General features: G+C 38.4%; 1 pseudogene; it reads left to right on the top strand.

Moving 5' to 3' along the window:
- The first annotated feature begins 6298 nt into the window (after positions 1–6298).
- Positions 6299–6687, top strand: LOC138836145 (cAMP-regulated phosphoprotein 19 pseudogene; annotated as a pseudogene).
- Positions 6688–7109: the final 422 nt, after the last annotated feature.

Here is a 7109-nt window from a genome sequence, read left to right as displayed (position 1 = left end):
GAGAGGAAGGGAAGTTTTAGGTAAATTAAATCAGCAGCCAAGGAAAGAGAGAGCCGCACAGCATGTGGTATTCAGGCAGGGGAAAGGTTTATTTTTGAGCTGCCTCTGGTCAAGTTGGAAGCCCTTGGGGGAAGAGTCGGACCATAGCCAGGCCAAGACTTAGCAAGGCTAGGGGTGGGAGAAGGTATGGGGCCACATCAGATGTGGATGTGACCTCAGGGGGTGGGGGTGGTGACTGCCTCCAAGTGTGCCAGTTACCTAGGTGATTCAGGTACTGGGTGGACACTTAGCCAAGAGGAAGGAGGAATCTGCTCTACAAGTCTCAAGCACATGGCAGCCAGGTTTAAGTTGTTTACAAGTGAAGGAAAAGTTGCTCAGCAAAGACCTGGGCAGAAGAAACACACGAGAGATCCTTTGGTCCTATAGAAAGGGGAATGCAGAGATGGGTTTGCCCTGTATCCTAATGTGTAGGATATATTCAGCCTGGTTATCAGGTCTCTCTGGGGCCTGACTGTACCCCCATGATTTTGTGGATACTTCTCTTTTCACACTAAAATAAAGCCAACTGCCAAGAAAACCAAAATTGTAAAAAAAATTCTCATTCAAATAAACCTTTCGCTTACAATTTGTCCCTTGTATTATAAGTGGGAGCATAATGAATCTGTTTATATTCAAGACCCTCTGACTCTAAAAAAATCTGTGTATCTTCAGTCCAGTGGGACAAGTACAGATGTGTGTGTTCTGTGAGTGTGGCAGGCCTGGCTCCATCTCCTCCACAACCATCTCCTTTGCAGCATCGTGTCCTTGAACTGAGTTCTCAACTCTGGGCAGGTTTTCAATGTGACCAGGGCTCTTTTAGTCATAAATGGTTGGCTGTTGCTCAAAATCTATTGATATTAAAATATTTTCATGAAAATCACCATTTCATTGAACCTTGTTCCTTGAAGATTAGTATATACCATTCATGAGTCTGAAAGACTTAAGATTTTTAGGGTATAAATGTAAACAAACAGCAACAAAAGCCCTCTAGTGGTGAAGCAACTGAAGCCTAGAACAGAGATGTGATTTAATCAAATATTTAATGTTAATTTCTCTGTTAATATTCTGTTGGGGCTTTATATCATTCTAATTTCTTTGGTCGAATTGAAATTGACAAAGGTAGAAGATTAAAGGGTTGGATTATTGACTTCCAAAAAAATATGGAAGCCAGCCTTCTTAGAATTTACGTAAGCATTAAGATTGCCAACCACTAGGCCTACTTTGGGGAATAGCTAATTGAGTTCTACAAGGTCATCCTACTTAGAGAAAATTAAAAACAAGAGAACATAATACTTTTAAAATTGCCTAATCAGTTGATTTCTGGAAAGAGTGAAATATAAGAACTAGGTCAACAGCAACATGGAATCAATCTTTTGGAGGCCACACAAGGTGGTTATACTTGTCCTGAACTTATTGCTGCTTTTAAAGTCTGGACAAAGGATACTGCAAGATAGAATCAAAATGTCAGCAGAGAGGGAGAGAGAGCCTGAAGCAGTGATGGACCTATCTCCACTGGCTAGAGGGATTATGAAGGTGGGGAGGACAGATTGGAGGGAGACATTTTGAATCAGAAGGCCTGCCCCAAGGAGACTAATCTAGGTGGGGGAGTTAAGTTATCCCAGAGAAGAGACAAACAAGGTCAAGTGGAAAGTAACTGGAAGGGTCGGGCTGGAAGAAATCAATTCATTAGTGTAGGAAAAGAAGCAAGAATGTTAGTGAAATCAAGAGACACTCAGTGAACTATTCAGAGCTGAGTAACTCTGAGCTTGGCTCCAGGCAGGAAAATATCAAATGTTATTTGGAACCAGATAAAATGCTTGAGACTTGGTTCCTAAAAGTATGCTCAATGTATAAAAATTCTATTTTGTCCATTCACATAAAAATGAATCCAAAATGTCTCCAACTTGGATTGGAGGCATGGTGCAGGTGGTAGAATGCCAGCCAATGATTGAAAGCATCAGATATCAAGTTCAAGTCCTGGTCTTGAGTTAAAAAAAAAAAAGAAATGATAATAGTTTCTCCAAATTGCACATGAAAAATAAAGATTGGGTTCCCCCACCCCAAACCACTGGATTTTTTTTTGTTTGTTTTATTTTGGTCTGGTCATGGGGCCTGAACTCTGGGCCTGGGCGCTGTCCCTCAGCTCTTCAGCTCAAGGCTAGCTCTCTACCACTTGAGCCACAGTGCCACTTCCGACTTTTTTCTTTTTGCTTATGTGGTGCTGAGGAATTGAACCCAGGGCCTCATGCATGCAAGGCAAGCACTCTACCACTGAGCCACCTTCCCAGACCCAACCACTGGATTTTTTATTCTTCATGGAATGCTTTATTTAATCTTGATAATCATGTCATTCAAAATGAGTTCTTTGAAAATATGAGAAAACAGGGATGTACTCAGTTTGGTGGTGGTAAATTGGGGAAATTAAAGAAGAATTTCAAAATTTCAAACATAGACTAAATTTAGAATAATATAAGGAAACCCTCATGCTTATTACCATCCCTAAATAAGCTCATTGTCTCCCTTGTTACACTTGTGTATTTTAATGGTCTTTCCTATTATACAATTGAATTTTGTAGAAAATCCTCCATATCAAGAATCCAGTCAGGGCTTAAATTTCTCTCTCATATTCTCTGTCTTTCACATCCCGACCCCCACCCCCCACTCACCACCTCCAAACACACATAGTTTGCTTTAGCATCTAAAGAACTTTCGTATATGGGTTTATTGGATTGATTGATACCATGAAGCACAATCCTTTATCTCCTCCATTTGTTTGTCTTTGCTGGTCCTGGGGCTTGAATTCAGGGCCTCTGCACTGTCCTTGAGCTTCTTAGCACTCTACTATTTGAGCTGCAGAGCTACTTCTGGCGTTTTCTGAGTAGTTTATTGGAGATAAGAGTCCCAAGGACTTTCCTGCACATGTTAGCTTTGAACTGAAATTCTTAGATCTTAGTCTCCGGAGTACTTAGGACTACAGGTATGAGACACCCTGGGAGCGTGTTGCACCATTTGTATTTAATCAGTCATTAGAGATAAACTTTGATATGATTCAGATTCACGGTTTTTTAAAAAGTGAAATGACTTCCTAGTTGGCATACAGTTTTATCAGCTCTGTCTCCCTGTCTCTCCCTTCTCTCAGTGGCAGTACCGGGGTGTCTGAACTCAACCTCATCCTGGTTGCTTGGCTGGTGCTCTACTACTTAAGCTGTCTTGCCTCTGGCCCAAGGTTTTTCTGGTTATGTTGGAGATGGCATCTCGCAGCCTGTGTAGCTGGGGCTAGCTTGGATTCTTCAACTCTCGGGCTCCTGAGTAGCTAAGATTCTAACAGATGCACCGTCTTTGGTAATATCAGTGCATTAGTTTGCTCAGACTGCCATAATATAATACCACACTGTGGCTTAAACAACAGTATTTGGACTCTGTATGTCCTCTGGGAGTAACGTCTAAGGATTTGCTAATTTGGTGCTGCTCATTGTTACTTTTTAGGACATAACTATCTTAAATGAGAATAATTAGGACCCACAGTATAGGTCTGCTGCATGGTTTATATATATATATATATGTATATATATATATATATATGTGTGTGTGTGTGTGTGTGTGTGTGTGTGTGTGTATGTATGTGAGTACCTTCCTTTCTTAGGAGAACAATAGCATAATGTACATATTCTTCTTTGGCTTGATATTCTTTATTTAAATATTAAAACTTAGAGACCATTCCATAGCCATAGGTAGAAACATTACATATCCTTAAGTAGTGTACATTGGCTGTGTATGCCAGTTATTGATGGAAACTTATTTCTCAACTATATATATAATTTCATATTTTCAAATATTTATATTTAAATTCAAATAATTATGTATTTATATAAATAATTTCAATTAAATAGAACTAAAGTGAAATATATTTACATAATATAAATGCATATTATATATAAATTAGTATATTATATGAAAATATATTCTATATTACAGTATATACTATTATATTAATATAAATATTTATATATTTATTAAATAAATATGTATATATTACTACAGATGTAATTTTATTAGAAAGTGCTAAATCCCCTCTCCCCCACTGGTTGTACTACTTTCTCCTCCCTTTAGTAGTGAAGTACCAACTTCCTGTAGACTTGATAAAATGGCTTCTTATCAAATTCTTAAATGTTTTCCCATTTGATAGATGAGGAATAAAATTTCAGTCTCGTGTTTATTTTCATTTTTCTTGTGACTGAGGATGAATGTATTTTGTTTATTTAGTGACCATTTGCTTTAGTTGTTTCACCAGCAATGGATGCATGGGAAAATTAGAAATGCTTCCCCCATGTACAATTTATCAACTGTGTCACAAGTCTATCGGTATCTCTGAGCTCCAACAATTCACTTGAAAAGTATTCTGAGCTCATGACTGCCAGGGCTAATTTGATGTATCAAATGGTTGTTTAAAGAGTACACACTGAGGTGTTATGTGCAGGAAGGTGTTTCTAGATGGAATTAGCATTAGAGTCAGTGGAAAATCAACCCACATGGATGTGGGTGGGTGTCATTCAATCCATGATTCTGTCCCAGTAGAACAAAAAGGCAGAGGGAGAGCAAAGCAGAAAAATTCATCTTCTACTTTCAGATTCAGCAGCTTTTTGGTTCTCAGAACTTCTAGCTAGGAACAAATTAATTATACCACTGGCTGTCCTCATTCCCCAGATGGCAGATGTGGCACTTCTTAGCCATCTCAACCACATAGTCAGTTCTCACAGTAAGCCTGCCTAAGCACGTAAGTCAATGCTCATAATAATTCTATCTATCTATCTATCTATCTATCTATCTATCTATCTATCTATCTATCTATCTATCTATTTATCTATCTATCTATCTATGTAAATAGAGATCTGTGTACCTATTATCTATCTATCCCCTGTTAGTTTTTGGTTTCTGGAGAACTCTTGTGCATAGTTTCATCTCTATTTCTCTCCATCAGCTTCATCTCATTGCATTTCTGATGGACTCATTTCTCCACCTTTTGGGTCTTAGCTTACTCATGGCGTTTACTAACTTAGTTTGCCACCTCATGGATTCTGCCTCTTGAGTTCTCACTGCTGCTCTCTTGTTCTGCCAGTCCCACTCTCTCCTTACTTTTTTGCATTTATGATATTAAAATTCCTTGAGTTGACTTAATAGATTGTATTAACCACTCACTGAGTATAAAGTATCTTTGTGGACAATGATTTTGACAGATTGTTAACTGAACGTAGTTATCTTTGGCATAGATATCTTTGGGTGAGATTTATTCTTAGTTCCAGAGGTCACTATTATAACCTGAGGTTATATGATAAAAAGTACGGAAGATTAGAGGTAAGAAAATTTTCAGAAGAAAGATGATGTTGCTTGTTGCAACCTATTATATTATATTTTTATGGGTAAAAAACTGAGGCTCATAGGCATGACTTTCCCAAAGCCACAGTGCTTATTAGTAGCCAAGCCATGTACTTCAACCAAGATTCAGTCCCAAGGGATGAGAACAGGACATTTGATCCTGTAGTTTTGAATTTTGATCTTGCTGTTTTGGCTTGAGCATACTGTAGTGTGCATACATTAAAAAAATGTAAACTACCTAATCCATGATAATACCTGAGTAAACAAGTATTCGTTGAATAAGCACTTTTTCTTTTGGAGCATTCTACATGAATACAACTTAATTCCTTGATAAGTTTCTTTTTTCCTTTGACAATACTGGCATTTGAACTCAAGGCACCACACCTGTTGGGCATCATGTTCTACCATATAAAAGCATAGCTTTAGCCTCCTCCATCACTTTTCTATCTAGTATATGTGACCCACTTCTACTTTTACTTCTATTTGACTGAGATTGCTGTAGACAAATTCTTTTGTTTTAATTGTTATTGTAGAGTTGATATACAGAGGGTCATAGCTACATGAATTAGATAATGAGTACAATTCTGTTGAACCATGTCTCCCCTTCCTGTAGACACATTCTGTATGTGTACATTTCAAAATACAATTAAATGTCTTCATTATTTTCTTTTATTGTCTTTTGTTTTATAGTCAACAATTTTATCGATTAATATTTCTCCTTATTTTTTTTCTTCCTGGTCTTTATAGTTCACAAATACAATTTTTTTCCAGATAAATTTTTTAATGTAAAATTTGCAAGATTTTATCCTTTTGCTAAGATTTTAGAGTATAATTTTAGCCAAATAAAATTTTCAATATCAAGACATTGCCGAGGTGGAGGAACGGGGTTAGGGAGCATCATGTCCGCACAAGTCCCTGAGGCGGCCTCGGCTGAAGAGCAGAAGGAAATGGAAGATAAAGTGACTAGTCCAGAGAAAGCTGAAGAAGCAAAATTAAAAGCAAGATATCCTCATCTGGGACAGAAGCCTGGGGGTTCAGATTTTCTAAGGAAACAATTATAGAAAGGGCAAAAATATTTTGATTCTGGAGATTACAACATGGCTAAAGCCAAGATGAAGAACAAGCAACTGCCCACTGCAGCTCTGGACAAGACAGAGGTCACTGGGGACCACATTCCCACTCCACAGGACCTTCCTCAGCGGAAACCATCCCTCGTGGCTAGCAAGCTGGCTGGCTGATTAAAAGAACTGAACTGCATGAATCTTCTAATTCCCATTATTCCTCCTTAATATATTACTTATCCACTTCTGTTTCTTTTCATTCACTAAGTCTTTTGAGACTGACAGCTTTGTAGGTAGCGATAGTGTGTGCTGCTATTGTAAGGGACTGTTCTTTTGTAGAGGTTTTGATTAGCTTAACAGTGCACTGATGAGAAGGACATGTTAGAACAACATAAGTAATCTACTTGAAAATAATTGTGTATATTACCTAACTTCTTTTTGGGGGGTCCAGTCGTGGGGCCTGACCTCTGGGCCTGGGCGCTGTCCCTCAGCTCTTCAGCTCAAGGCTAGTGCTCTACCACTTGAGCCACAGCGCCACTTCCGGATTTTTTCTTTTTTTTCTTATGTGGTGCTGAGGAATCAAACCCAGGGCCTTGAGCATGCAAGGCAAGCGCTCTACCACTAGCCACCTTCCCA

This window comes from Dipodomys merriami, unplaced genomic scaffold (assembly GCF_024711535.1).
Source record: "Dipodomys merriami isolate MVZ:Mamm:240054 unplaced genomic scaffold, mDipMer1.0.p SCAF_25, whole genome shotgun sequence".
In the NCBI taxonomy this organism is placed as follows: domain Eukaryota; kingdom Metazoa; phylum Chordata; class Mammalia; order Rodentia; family Heteromyidae; genus Dipodomys; species Dipodomys merriami.
Note: the sequence above shows the minus strand (reverse complement) of the source record. Positions and strands in the feature narration are given on the sequence as shown.